The following is a 14,324-nucleotide window of genomic DNA, read 5'->3' as shown; positions in this document are numbered from 1 at the left end:
CATTCAGAAGTTATATCTTCCCCAAAGAACCAATAATAAATAATTCTGCATTATTCTCGGATGATATAATTGAAATGTTTTTGTGGAAGTTAGTATCTCCTTTGAAAATGTGAGCATGTCCACATTTAAACATGAATACAAAGTATTAGGCTATTGTGACAGTATTGTTTTTGGAAAAATGTACTATTTAAGAAAGTGTATATAATTTTTAGGACAATATTTTTAAAAATGTTACTAAGTCAAATTCTTGCCTTGATCTGAATAATTAGTATTTCAATAACAAAAGATTATCATTAAAATAATATTAGAATTATTAAATACTGTTTATCCTTAGGCTAAAAAATTGAATGCATGTGAACAAAGTGTTTTTGAATCATGGAATTAATGGTGATTTTTTGATGGTTATTTTTGCTAGAGGAATGTATTAACAGGGAAAAGTTATACTATGCTAAATTTCTTTAAAAATATTTGACTGAACACAATGTTATGGAATAGTAATTTTTATCAAATTTTATTTTTAATATGCCTTGAGACTCAAGTGAGGTTAAAGGAAAGGTAAAGAAAAACGGACTAGAAATCCTTTCTCCTGCTGGGTTTCTCAGAAACCCTATTGAAAAGTTCATTGAATGCTTTATGAGACATCTGCCAATACCTGAACACTGTACAGTAATTACCTGGTTGTTACTAATGAGGTGATAATTGTTTTCCTGAATTAGGCCAACTCCACAGTCAGTGAAAAAGAGCCATTTGCTTTGCAAAGATGATTATTTTTCTCTTTTTATTTGTGCCATGCAAATATGTTGTGCATACATAGGTGTCAAGTGAGACGTCTCGTATCAGTAACAGTTATGTTAGTTGGGCCGCTAACCATTTGGTCTCAGCCAGCTCAGAACGGACTGTTCTTACTTACTTTCTTTACTGAATCAGAAGACAAGCTCTCCAGGAAAGGACATTCTTGTCAGGTCAAAGTAACTGAAGAATATTAAGAGTGTATGAAAAATTCCAGAGTATTGACTTTTTACAAGCTGTGTTAGTCAAGCAGAAAAATAAACTCTGAATAAAATTTTGTAATTCCCAGTGTTTTCTCCCTAAACATGTTCTTCATTAAACTGCACAGCAGTTTCATAACAAAGAGTTATTTCTGCAACCCAAATATCTGGGAAGGTTCTAACTTCTTTGGTTTAATCAAAAGATGGTGATCTTTTTGTTCATTTCTTTGTTTTCTGTAAACAAAAGATTAGACTACATCAAAGTCACAAACCCTCTGTTTGTGAATCTCTAGCTCTTTCTCTCTGCTATGCTCTATCTCAGCTTGCCTTCCTCTCATCCCACTATAAAACCTTACAAAGGGAAGGCCTCAGCTTACAAAAAAAGACATTACTCAATTTCCTAGTTGAAGAAGAGAGTGATGCATTTTAAGATATTTAAGCATATTAATATGAGTATATATATATATATATATATTACACATCTCATGTATATATGTATATATATGCTATATGGTTTTACTACAATAACAACTAAGCTATAGAACATCCATAATACAATAGGATTAAATGTCCTACAGAACTGCTGCACCATTTAGGTTGAATTTCATTTTGATTAGTTCATTTTAAGTATTTGTCTGTGCTTTTTTGTTCCCCATCCATTTACTCAACGTTTACAGATCTTTTGTACCATGCATTATGCTAGGTATGGACTCATAAAGATGAACAAGTCCCTCTCATGGAAGCACAGGCCAATGGGAAACACTTGATATACAGGTGTGACCACGAATTAGGTTGAGGTTAGAAGCATATGGAAAAATGTTGTGAAAATGCAGACAGGTATAAAGAAGCCTTTGCTGAAGAGGGTAGGTGTTCAATTGATCTGAAAGTTTTCGGAATACTTTCCACACAGGGCAAGTGTGGGAAGGATGCCCCCCTGGAGGTGGGGGAAGGGAATGGCGTGTGCAAAGAATAACGCAATCTGGAAGCACCACGGGATTTGCACAGTTTTGCCACGGATGCAAGTCTTATAAGAGAAATATAATGACTCTAGTTGAACAAGAGCAAATCAGGGCCAGATTGTGACAGGCTTTGTATGCTTCGTAATTTGGAATTTATCCTTCCGGTTACAGGGAGCTATTCATGGCATATAGTTGATGGAGTGCTGTTATTAGATTTGACAACAGCAGGGAAAATGAAAGACCTTGGAAGGGCAACCAATTTAGAGACTGTTAAAATATTTGAGGAGAAACTCCCTGAAGCGATTATAGCTATGGGAAGAGGGACACTGTGTTAAGTTCAATAGTAGTTTAGCAGATGAAATAGGGAAGATGATGAAGCTAAATATAGATGAAATGTTGGCAGTTAAGTTGTAAATATTAAGAAAATGATTTATTTTGTCATCAAATTAGTTAAGAGACATGGACAACCTTTTTATGGCTATAGATTTTACATGTACTCACATACTGAAAGAATTAAATGTATCACAGTGAGCCTAATTTACAAAGTCTTATGGAAAATTAAAGATCTATTTTGATGATAGGTTAATATTAATTTTAATAGCAAAGTCAGAAAAAAAGCCATTCTAAGATTGTGATTAGCATCCTTTGTTGTGCCTTTCTGCCTGAAAAGTATTTCAGAATATCTGCTAATTTACCTCAAGATTGCAGACATTCGAATTCTACCTGCTACTTTATCCTAGGATATGGTACATGAGTAATGAGTTGGCAACTGGCTGACATTCTCCAAATTTAGGGCAAAGGGCAAGAGTTGCATATGGCCATAGATTTGAGTTAGCATTACAGTACATATATATATATATATATATATATATATATATATATATATATATGATATATAATATATACATATACCGGAATAATCTTATATATGACACATATTGTATATATACTATGATATTATTAACATATGTAGAATCATTCTGGTTTACATACACACAAAATAAATAAATAGATACATACATACATACATACATAAATCCACTAGCAAATAGTCTATATCAGACTAATTCTTCACATCCTATAACTACAGAATTCTTGGGAAATGTCAGATTTTGACTTTGAACATGAAGTAATAAGCATTTGTTGAGGTATAAACATACAATGAAAATAATCCCAAGAGAAGAAAAGGAAAACTGAAATTTATTAAAGAAGCTTGAGAAGCTTCAGACAGAAAATTGGGTTGAGCTCTAATCAACTGCTAAATTGCTTATTTACTCTATTTTATTTATTTATTTATTTATTTATTTATTTATTTATTTATTTATTGGCAGAACCAGGGATTGAACTCAGGCCCTTGCGCTTGCCAGGGAAGCGTTTATTCCACTGAGCCATCTCCCTGGGCTCAGCTTTTATTTTTTATTTCTTTTTTTTTATTTATTTAGTTTTTGCTTACTTACTCTAAATAGGTAGGTAACACCCACAAGCCTCAGTTGCCTCACCAATGGGGGGAAAACATGTTGAATAAAAGGAATTTAAGAACTAAAACTTAAAGCCTTCATCAAACAACACTTTTAGAATCTTTGCCAAATATGTAACTTTTCAGTTGAATTAGTCTTAATATATGCTTTGGAAAGGTTGGACACGTGTAATACTATGATTCCTCATTTAGACTTGATAAAACTTTCAGACTGCCAATTTGGACCCTATTTTTTCTGAATATTATCATAAATTTTAAATTGAGGTCTGCTGAAGTCAACAAGGGAGTAAGAAATGGTATTCTTTTCAGAAGTAAATTTGTTTTAATGTATAGAAACAAAATTTATACTTCTTAATAATGTAAGTTGATATTTATGTATATGAATCCATTATGTAAAGTTGTAAACAAGGTACAAAATCTTATCTTTTCAAAAAATTTTATGGCAAAAACTTAAAAAATAATCCCATATTATAGCTTTTAAAATTATTTCAGTTCTTTCTGTGATGTCTATAATCATTCTGCTATGCAGAAGCACCTCAGAAGTACTTACTTAAAACCTGTATTTCTAATCATTATATTTTATTTGATAGTTTCCAAATAATTTTTTTTAATTTTAGGGAAATGTCTACAGGGTGTTCAGGGTCTCACTACTAGATCTGACTTGTAGTGAACCACCTGTTTACAGCCTCCCAAGAGCTGGAATTACAAGTGTGCACCACCACACCCAGTCTCAATTGCCATCTTAGCACAGCCCGGGGACGGGGCTGGCACAGCAGGCCTGGGGATGGAACCCTCCGCCTCTGAGCCTGCTTGCAGGCACTTTAATCTCCTGAGCTATTTGGCCAGCCCAATATTTGTTTATTTTTTAACAAACTTTTTCTAGCCTGTTACTGGAATTGGAGGATAGAAACCATGCTCTTATAAACAAATAGTTCAATTACAATCCTACTCCATCCAAGGCACTATGCTTGATTCATATGATAGAAATAATCCCTTAAAGTATAGCCTTAACATGTTTAACTCAACAGAAGTTTCTTAGAACTTTCCCTTAACTGAAACTGTGCACAAAATGCCTTTAAAGTCATTTGCATTAAGGAAGTAGGGTCAAAGAAATGAAATAATTTGTCCAAAATCACATAATAATTTAAATAATCAAATAACGACTCAAAAATTTAATCCAGACATCCCTAGTGCCAAAGCTTCCATTGCATTCTTTCTGTTTTGAGCAAGTACATGAAAAATTGAAGCCTGCTTCTCACAGTTGTTAACACCACCACTTACACAGCAAGTGTTCACTTAAATAAGGATTTGTCCACTTGATTCCCTGCAGACTGGACAAACTAATAGACAACAATTCCATTCTATATGAGAAATGAGCAATCATACATAAACTTCATCAGGCAGAGCACCATTACTTGGAAAGAAAGAATATATCAAATCTAAATTTCTGCTGCTGCCCTTTTTTCTCTGGGGGAATAAGAAAAACAATACAAATGCAAGCCAGTTACAATATTAGTGTCTCTTCAATCAATAAAACAGAAAGAATGAGCAAATATTGACTAAGAAATTTTTATTCCCATATCTTTTACCTTGAGCAACTGCTTTAAAGATAATGATGTGTAACGTATTAACTAGTGTTTTTCTATTATTTTGTTATAAAATTTTGTTTTATCTTTTTTTCCATAAAATAAAGTAAAAAAAGAAGAACAATAACACAGCTGCTTACTCATGTTCATTTTCTGCCTAAACTTTCTGGCTCCTGTAACAAAATACTCCTCAAGATGCTTCTATTTTTCCACCAATGACTCAAGTTTTTCTTTCTTTGTGGAAGAGAAGTGCGCCTTCATTTGTGTGGCGCGGCCTTCTCTTTATTCATTTATCTGCTAATAGACATACACACCACTTCAAACATTTAGCTGTTATGAATTGTGCTGGTCTAAACACAGGTATCTATACATCACTATAACATGATGTTTTTAATTCTTCGGAGAAAACATTTAGGAATGGAATAGTTAGGTCAAATTGAATGTGTAGTTTCTATTTTGTGCGTAGACTCCATACTGATTTTCAAAGTCATTGTACTAGTTTAAGTTGCCACCAGCCATCTAAAAGCAATTAGCAGCCCCCATATTCACTGCTAATTGCTTTCTTTACCATGGCCCTTCATTATTTGAGTAGGGAGGACTCTCGGTGCTGTTTTAATTTGCATTTCTCAAATAGCTCGTGATGGTGATCACTTATTTATGCATTAATTGACCAACTGTACTTTTTCTTCAATGAAATGTTTTTTCATTTCAGTATCCCACTTAAAAAGAGTATTAAAAGAGCCAGGGGCATAGTTCAGTTGCAAAAACACCTGCTTGGCAAATGCAAATTCCTGAGTTCAATTCCTTGTGCCAAAAAAGTACCCCAAGCTAAAAAGTACTAAAATTTTGAATTTTGTGGAGGCAGGTACCACCATTAAAATTGTGGCTCACTGCTGTAGTAGAATATGTTGGCATTATAATTTGGGACTTCCAAACTAATTACACCTTCTATATACAGGAAAATTTGTAAATTTTCTTTGATATTTTATGTCACTAAATTTTTGAAATTTGGTGTCCTTTTTGATTGATTTGGTACATTCCAAGTACATTATTTCTCAAAATCAGTTGTCTCTAAGACACAAGTTACAAATAAATCCTAAAAAAGCTACAGTGATAATTCTGCATATCTATCTCAAATTAGAGGCTGAGCTTTCCATATAATAAAGAGAAAGTTAAATACCAATATATACTATTGAGAACAAAAATTTCATTGTGTATCTTCTTCCAAAGTACATAAATAAATTCAGATTTAGTTTTCATTGTCTGTTGTGCCTTTGAATTTGAGATACCTTAAGCAGAGAGTATCTTGGTAAAGAAAAGATAAAGAATATTATGTGACTATTAATAGCAAAGAAATTCCAAAAGAAAATATTACTTCTAACTTGAAATTCTAGACATTTTTTTGCTTTAGGAATTTCTCTGTCTTTTTCCAGAACCCTTTCGATCTACTGCTAAGTGTTTTAATCTTGTGTTAAATAAGTTGATTTTATGCATATTCTATCCACCACACTAGGAAAATTTGTATGGATACCTGCTATTTCTGTAAAGAATAATAGCTGTATATGATTCTAAACTACATTTTATCACTAAACCACATTTCATCCTGTGGATAAGTTGTTTAAAATTTCATGTAGCAAATTGACTGTAGCTCTTTATTTAAAGGAAAACTCCATTCTTTTATACCTGAAGTGTCTCATTATTAAAAATTGCCTGTTATAATCTAAGCCTATTATTTCTTTATTGGTCTAAGAATCACATTTGTGTTGTGTAGGTGTAATTGTATTTGACTTGAAAGTTTCCATCTTAACCACTGAAGTGATAGTCTAACTAATGTTGGAAAGGGACTCATCTCCTAACCGCATAATGATAAGATAGAAAAAATATACTTAAATGCTGCTTTTATGGAGGAGGAAAAAAAGTATGAAAAAATAAGGAATATTTTCTGCCTCTATGTTCTGATCATCGATAGTTGTAATAATAAAAAATTAAGAATCCACTTAATCTCACAAAGAAAGGGAAGAATTCAAAGGACCATCCCACTACTTTTTAAACAAGATTCTAGGGTTTCATTCTTTGTAATACATTGTATTTAATACTTTTGAAAAATATCTCTATGATTCACAACAATAGAACTCACAGGGTATTTTGTGTCAGTGGTGCTGCCATGCTACTGTTTAGAATACAGTAAAACTTAATGAGAGGAAGCAAAAACAATGCACTTACTATAGATTTGTTCCTGAACCAGTAAAATAAATTAAATGTAGCTGCTCTTTCTAAAATATCTCTGAATTTGAGTGTCAGTCATGCTGTTTCATTTCATTCTGTCTTTGTGAAGGACATGCTGTATTAAATTGCCTGTGCTTTAAAAGATGCTTTTTTTTTTGGGGGGGGGTTTCAATGTCACATTTATTCCATTTACTTTTTAAAAGAATAACGTGTTTAAGTATTACGTTGTTTGAGTCTTCATTCACTTTCAACAGCCTTATCCATCTCAAATGCAAAGTAGTAGAGCATCCATACAGTACATGAGGGATTAGTAGATGTAACTCAACCCTAGTTACTTCTTAATCTAGGCCAGTAACTTTATTTCATTAGTACTCAGTGTACTTACCCATAGAATAAGGGTTAAATTCTTTCCACTATTTTCTAACATTTGTTGACAGGAACTAGCTGAGTTTGAAATTAAAGCAGAGAACTATTTTAATTATTTCATCATTTACTCATATCTCTCACTATATAACACACATTTGAAAAGATAATATATTATTCTCATCTCTTTTCTTCTAGAAGAATGTTTATAAGTGCAAAAATGTTAGAAGACACTAAATTCAAGTAATTGACTCTGCTGATGTCTATTCCACAGATATCCAAAAGATATTGCTATCTGTCCGAAAATATGTTTATACACTTTTTTTAGGTCTTTCTAATGAAGACTTACCTAATGAATAGCTATGTAGCTATGTAGAGCACCATAACTCTTACGCCTCGTGCTGGTAGTGAAGCTAGATATTTCCAAGTACTTACTGAGGTACCTATCTCCAGCACAAAGACCCAGAAAGCCTCAAAGAAACAAGAATGTACCTTTGCAAGTGCTTCTTTGCTTACTTCAGAGCTGAAAATCAATGTCAATATCAAGAGAAGACAAGGATTTTTCTATCCAAGCAAAATCATTCACAAAATGAATGTGATGTACATTTCACAATCAAATCACCAAATTTTCACATTCATTAATGTGATGGATGAACTAACAGTCATCTTGTAACACCAAGCAGAATGAATTGCCTTGGGTATGGTACTGGAAGTCCCACCCCAGAATTATTACAGGATAAAAGGAGAACTGGAAGAAAAGATGGCACCACTGTAGCTGGAGAAGCCCTTCACGCTGGTTTTCCTGGTGAGAAGTCAACTCTTCTCCTCAGCCAAGGAGCTTGGGTCTTTGCAGTCACTGAGGATGGCTGTGGCTCTCTTTGGAAAGTGTTAGTTCTGTCACTTCCTAGCTCAGTGCTGCTCCCTCAGCCTGTTGGCCACAGACCCTGTGCCCACTGGCACCGATTTTCCAGCTTCCACTGTGCTCTGTCTAATCCGGCCTTGGGGAGTTCCTAGTGCAAATTCTAGACACAGACTTGCATGAGATGCTGTCATGGGCTCTGGGCCTCCAGCTGGACTCCAGGAGGACACTGCTGTGGGATCCAGGCACTGGGCTGAACTCTTTGGGACAAATCTCTGGCATTTTTCTGCACTTGATTTTTTTTCTGTGTGAACATTATAAAATATTCCTTGGAATTATATGTCCTGTATTACATCTATTTCCTGAGTACAAAAAATAACCCTGACCAAACCTTATTAATATAAATATTAACAAGAGTATCCTTTTTTTAGATGTTAACTTACTTAAATGGCCTTACTTGACACTCCTATTTTGAAAATTGAAACAGGGATGAAAGATAACTTGGGTTAAAATCACATTAAGTAAAATATCCCCAATCTGACAGAGCTTGTATTATTTTTTTCTGAGGAAATAGGCAAATGATGCAACTCATTCTAGAAAAGATGAGCTGCAACTCTCTTTATTCTCTTGAAAGTGGCATAAATTTAAAGATCTTTAAGATATAGCATTAATTCTTATCCTTACCTATTAGAATTTGTGTCACATCAAAAGCTCTGTCACTTGGCAGTGACCTATGACTTTAGGTTAGACATGTGATCCGTCCTAGCATGAGCGAGACAGCTTCACATGACTAGGAGGGAATCACTGCTCCAATTTGCTATTCTCTATGACCAAAATGGAATGAAAGAACATTGAATTTTTATCTCTAGTAACGACTCATTCTCATTGATTAATCATTATCCTTTAATTAGAAATTATTGCCTCACAAAACTATTAAGATATTTGGAAATATTACCAATCCTAGTTTTTTTTTTTTTCTCTCTCTCTCTCTACAGGGTCTCACTACATAGATCAGACTCGTAGAGTTCTCCTATTTTCAGCCTCCTAAACACTGAGATTACAGGAGAGTGCCACCATGCCTAGTCTCAATCTCCCTCTCAGCGTGCCTTGGGGTGGGACCAGCACAGCACGCTGGGGATTGAACCCCAGCTGCTGTGCTCTGTCTAAGCAGGTGCTTTAGTCTGCTGAGTTATCGGGCTGGCCCACCAATCGTAGTCTTTAATGCTGACATTTCATAACGTATTTATTCATTCTGAGGGTCTTGGATCCATTTGTCTAAAGCTTTATTTTTATTTCTGTTGATTACCAGTAAGAAGGATATAATAAAGAGTAAGCAAGCGAGATGTTTATGGAAGAAAATTAGGGGTGCAAAATTTAGTAGCTTGTTGATGATCCTGAATAAAATTGGGCTGGCCAAATAGCTCAGTAGATTAAAGCACCTGCTTAGGCAGACACAGCTGCCAGGGTCTGTTCCTCAGCATGCCATGCAGGCCTCACCCCTAGGGCCCGCTGAGAAGGCTGATTGAAACTGGGTGTGGAGGCACGCACCTGTAATCCCAGATTTTGGGAGAATGAACACAGGTGGATCACTATATGTCCAATCTATGTAGTGAGGCCTTTTAGACCTTATAGACCCTGTCCTAAAGTACATGAAAAAAGATAAAATCATAAGCAAATGGTATTCTGAAAGCAAAACAGAACAAGTGTCCTTGGGACTAAGATTCCATATGATCATTTTTCTTGTGGACAATGAAAGCTACTTGCTAAATAGCCATTCTGTGGTGCTGAGTGAGTTCTGGCCACTTGCCCACCACCCACTCTTTCCTGTTAGTGTTCATAAGCCGGCACACTGGGGTGATCTTCCACTTTCTCTGGCATCTCTGCTGTTTCCTCCCATGGCCTAACTTTATCATCTGCTTCCAGCCTTTATCATGCGCAGTCTTTATTTCATCTTAGCAAATATTTTAAATGCCAACTTACTTTTATTTTCTGTCTTCCTTTACTAGTTTTCACATTCTTCTTTAAATCATATCCTCACTTCTCTACACATCTGTACTGTGCTTTATTCTTTTGTAAAGATATCAGGGAATACTGTTAATATCAAGGTCGCTCACATCAGAAAGTTAGTGAGCGGCGAGGCCTTTTCTGCTGCGACAGATGGTGTTTGTGTGGGACAGTAGTGTTCATGCCGCATTGTCTAGGGAACAGGTGCAACTGGTCGTTTTTGATTCAGCAAGAGATATGGGAGTTAAAATTATGATAACATGCACTAGAGGTGGTTCTGGTTTTGTTACCTGTGTCCCATTGCTACATTTCATATGCTGGAGACTGATTTTATGATTTACATAATTCAAACTCCTTTACTGTCAGGCTACCAGTTGGTTTATTCCACTAACTATGTCAGAAAATCAGCAAGTGGGCAAAGGAAGAAGCCAAGATGGTTCATCTTCTTTCAATGAATGCCGGCCACAGTGATGAGCTGAGCTCAACAAGTGGAAAGTGCTGCTCTCAGGGGTACATTTTCTCTTTCAGCTACATTTTAACTCAGTTTTGATAGGAGATCTGCAGAAAAATAATCCATTATTGGCCTCTTAGCCTTGCACATATCTATGTTCATACCTCTTGTTAAACTTCCTTTATTTTTCATTTGGCAAGGCATTGTACGTTTGCAGCAAGAATTCTGACTTTTCCAAAAGTGATTTGAAAGTATTAAAAACAAGGAAAAATGTTTCTCAGAATATAGCTTAGCAGTAGACCACTTTCCATCATGTTCAAAGGAAGAAAGAAGGAAAGAAGAGAAAACGGTGAGAGAGAGACAGTGAGAAATATACACGCACACACACACACACACACACACACACACACACACTCACAGAGACAGAGAGAGAGAGGAAGAAGAGAAAGAGGGAAATAAAACAATTGATTATTTGTAAAATTATTAGCTTGCCTAAAAGCATGGAGAGCATGTAACAATTTTGCATTAACTCAGTAGTGAGAAGATATTAGCCTGTATTTGGGGAAATGGCATTATTAATGATAATAACAATAAAATAATCTTATGCTATATTACAAAAATCTAACTTAATGTTTGATTTAACAGGATTATTGGGCCAGGGAGATAGTTCAGTAGCATAAGCGCTTGCATGGCAATTTCAAGGGCCTGAGTTCAACCTCCGTTTCCACCAAAAAAAAAAAAAACAACTCAAAAAGCAAAGAAACAAACAACAACAACAAAAACAGGGTTGCTAATTTTAAGTATTGGGAGATTAAGCTTCTTCATATAGTTATTGTTATGGCTTTAATCTAAAAGCACCCCCAAAGCCACTTGGGTTCAGATAATAATGGATTACGGGACATTACAGCCAATTTGTTTTCGAGAGGAAGGCTGTAATGGTTTGTGTCTAGTTGTCTCCCACAAAATCTCTTGCAGTGATGGGGTGACGGGCTTCTAGAGTTTGGGATTAATTCATGATCCAATGCTTGGACTGAGGGTGTGAGTGCGGGCGGGGTTATGGGTGTGAGTGTTACACCTGGCCTGGAGTAGATAACCTGAATGCAATGCAAAGAAGAGAGAGACGCTTGTCAGCTGCTTCTCCTTTGCTGCTGCTCCATTTTTGCTCCTGCAGTCTGCCTTGCTGTTTTCCATGGCCATGAGCTACTGCCCTCTGCAATGTGCCTCTCTGCCTTGGCGCCAGCTGATTATGGACTGAAACCTCCACTAGTTGTGAGCTAAATAAACCTTTCCTACCTTAATTAGGGGTGCTGGGTATTGTGCCCCAGCAATGAGTAAAAGTAACTGGGACAAGGGCTCTGCTGAAGAGCCTGGTCAGTGTGGCATAAACTGGAGTGGTCTGTCCCCTTTCCAGTTCCCCCTAATCTCTGTTGTGGGTGTCAGGTACTGTGTTTCACCAACAAGGGAAGACAGTGACAGAGGAAGAGTCAGGTGGGCCAAACACAATTCACCATTTACTTAGATATTTCCTTTTAATTAATACATAACTTCATAATAAATTCTAAACTCCTATATCTTGATTCCTTTATCTTGCTTTCTTCATAATAATAATTAATTACATAGTTTCATTATTATATTCTACAACTTGTTTTTCACTTTTTAATATACTGGAAAAGGCATTATAGTAATGTTAAATAATTCCAGTAATTGGTGGGTAAAGGTAACATTTGAAAATAAAACTTGAAATGTGAAGGTAAAGCTTGAAGGGAAAAAATAGAATATCACTAGCAAAATTACTAATAATCTACCATACAAAGTTGCATCGATTTTGCTTGTGTCTGGGGCTGTCATTTTCAACAACACTATAATAATTTTTTTTTTTCCACCAAGAATGGAACTTGGGAATTTGAGCTTTCCAGGCAGGAGGTTATTATGCTGAGCTATACCCCAGCCCAAATACTACAAGATCTTACCTAAAATGATTACAATTAAATTTGTGTTGCATCTTGTTTTAAAACAAAAATTAAACTACATTAGTCAAAAATATAAAAATTGTGATGATATGCAGGAATGTACTTTAGCGTGATCAATGTTACCTAATAAACAAAAAGTCAAGCGTATTCTAATAGAGAGGTAGCACAAGCCAAACATATGAGCTGGACTGTGACATTTTTGTTTGTGACAGTGGCCATGATGATCCTTAGATGGATAGCATTCATCCTCAGTAAAATGGAGAAACTCCAGGGGATTGTTCCTTTGATTTACTTCTGCCAAATATCAACACCTTTCTTCTGAGAGATATAAACTATGAAATAAAAATTAGTTGCCTAGTGCAGGAGTGGAATGCTGCAAAGAGTGCAATAAATAACATTGTTGCACAGAGTGGAGACCTAGTTATAGTAAGCAGTTTTAAAATAACCTTTAAATATATAATAAGTGCCTTTAAATTATAGCTCCCTGTGGTTCATTTTTTTCTCTTTTTGATATCTACTGGATACCTGAAAATGAAAGATTCCTTAAATTTACTCTTCACTTTTCTCTTTAAATTAAGCCATTATATATAGGACAATTGGTCATAATATTTTTTTAAAAAAAGAATAATTGTCATCATTTTGAGAAAACATCAGTCGTTCCTCTTAAATTCAAGCACATCACAGTGAGCAAGATTTTGTTCCAATATCTCCTTCACCATCACATTCCATTTGAGTTTTGTCAGCTCTGTTACTTCCAAATTACATTAAAATACAATTTTCTTATTTTCTATTATATGTAAATAGGTGCTATAAATTATTCATATGTGGAAATGTACATGATACATATCCAATAATATATAGTACGCAATAGTATAAAATAAACAACAAAAATAATTATTTTCTTCATCCAGAGCCAGAAAGTTGCTTACATAAAAACATATGATGTTTCTGCACTACTTTGTCATTTAACTCCAGTGAGAGTGGAACTCTTCAAGTGTTGCTGGAGAAATAAACACAAGATTCATTCATTTACACTTAGCATTTAAACTGTGGAGGAAAACTTCTTCTAACAAAAGCCTGTGGAGATATATTCAATTAGCACTCGTTGAATATTGATGTCCTAAGCAGAAAATGAATTAATCTGTTAAGTTATAAGTTGAATTCCTCCCAAAATACTATGTGAAGATGTTTTGTTTGTTTAGATGGATTTCATTTTACTTGACTTTTCATTGGTGTGACTGCAGTGTTAGAGAAGCTTGTCACTGTCTTGTGAGGCTCCTGATGGGACCCGGGTAGTGTTAGTTGGGTGGCCTAGTGGTGCCCTTGTTAACACAAGTTAGTGTTTTAGTTTTCTTTTTGTTTTCCTAGGACAAATCCTCAGGTGAATGTGTTGGTGTTGTTTAAACAACAAAAGTATTTAACAAATGAACAGACCTGTCA

Source organism: Octodon degus, unplaced genomic scaffold (assembly GCF_000260255.1).
Source record: "Octodon degus isolate 3935 unplaced genomic scaffold, OctDeg1.0 scaffold00014, whole genome shotgun sequence".
Classification (NCBI taxonomy): Eukaryota; Metazoa; Chordata; class Mammalia; order Rodentia; family Octodontidae; genus Octodon; species Octodon degus.
Note: the sequence above shows the minus strand (reverse complement) of the source record.